Raw genomic sequence first — 1,599 nt, 5'->3', positions numbered from 1 at the left:
GGAGCCGCAAGTCGGGGAAAACTGGGGATTTATTAACGAACGGGACGGACAGGACAGAACAGCGGCTCGAAGACTCACTAGCATCAATGACGGACAATGAACTGAGGCAAGACTGGGACTGAAATAGACAAGACAACAGAGTACAGCTGGGTACAATCAGGGAAGCACATGTGGATAATCAGGGGGGCGTGGCACACACGAGGATCGGGCTCCGTAAAATCCCGTGATTCAGTCTCAGAAGCACTGGCTCCCCTGCCCTCCTCTGAACATTATTAAAGCTACACCCTGAACCCTCTGTGTGACTGACATGAATGAGAAGCATCTTTATTCATAATCTCTGTACCGGAGGTCAGAATACAGAGTGTCATTATTCCCATCTTTCTTCTGTCTCCTGGGTTTTGGCTTCTTAAGGTTCAGGGCAGCGTAATTCAGTGTGTCCTCGTCATGGCACTGGGGAGAGAAAGATGGCAGAATTGGATGGATCAAATCGGTTTGCTATTACTTATTTTCACAAATAGCACTTAAATGCTGATCCCAGGATGGAAATCAGTCTGAGGTTCATTTGTTTTACTGACGATTTGTAATTTGAAATATTTATTACATACTTGCTTGCGTGACCATTCCACTTTTGATATATCACTGTTCTTTTCATCTGTTTAAAATATATAACACATCAATATATTATTTAATTTCACGCGGTATCACAGTGGTCAGATAAAATTCCGAATTTTCAAGCAATCAACATCCTTTTTGTCTCAAAAATGAAAGTAAAAATGACTTCTGTCAATGTAAGTGTGCATGTTTGGATATGTGTTATTTGTTCTCATATATCATATATAATAAAATTGCTATAAAGGAGATCTTGGTAATAAAAGTTATTGATATGCAACTTATTGCAACATGTATATTTCAATAGATTTTGCAAAATATGAAAGATATAATACAAAAATGTAAATCTTACAGTACAAAAAGGTTTATATAAATAAGGTGAGATTTAATAATGGATTTTTAAACTGTGTTACTTGCAAGAGTGGTTTTAATATGAAAATTTTATCTATCATAAAACAATTTTATATTTCTATAATTTGTTAAAAACTACATTTTGTCCTTCTTCTGAGTGTATAAAGCCGGGCAGCGTACCTGCACAGTGTGTACAGGGCAGTTTACATCTTATACAAATGAAAGCAACGTTCAGAATAATGCTGCAAGATAAAACTATCAGCAAGTCAGAGTGAAGAGGATCCAGCAGCTTCTGAAAGCCTGTAACAACGAGATAGATTTCAGCATAATGATATAGAGACACATTTCCCATTTGCTTACATTACATTAGTTAAAGATCAAATTGATAATAAATTAAAGTAGATTTCTTGTAAAGTTGTCAATTTTTAACACATTTTTTTAATATTTAGCATTTTAACATTTATTAATATATTATTTAAATAATTTATTATTATATTATTTATTATTAAAGATTATTTAATTAACAATTATGTAATTAAATGTAAGTGCATATACACTTAAATTAAGAATTACATTACTTTAAATAGTATAAGAAATAAATTTATGTCCAAATAGCAAAAAAAAAGCAAAACAGAAGCA

The 1,599-nt window shown here is 33.3% G+C and overlaps 1 long non-coding RNA gene across 1 annotated transcript; it reads right to left on the bottom strand.

The window, feature by feature from the left end:
• Positions 1-386: 386 nt before the first annotated feature.
• On the bottom strand, positions 387-1,337 carry LOC125722749 (uncharacterized). Its single transcript, XR_007386571.1, has 3 exons — positions 1,141-1,337; positions 606-652; positions 387-450 (listed from the first exon to the last, which is right to left on the bottom strand). It is a non-coding gene; the product is annotated as an uncharacterized LOC125722749 (long non-coding RNA).
• Between the last annotated feature and the right edge of the window lie 262 nt (positions 1,338-1,599).

Source organism: Brienomyrus brachyistius, unplaced genomic scaffold, assembly GCF_023856365.1.
Source record: "Brienomyrus brachyistius isolate T26 unplaced genomic scaffold, BBRACH_0.4 scaffold41, whole genome shotgun sequence".
Lineage (NCBI taxonomy): Eukaryota > Metazoa > Chordata > Actinopteri > Osteoglossiformes > Mormyridae > Brienomyrus > Brienomyrus brachyistius.
This window is presented reverse-complemented; position numbering and strand designations above follow the sequence as displayed.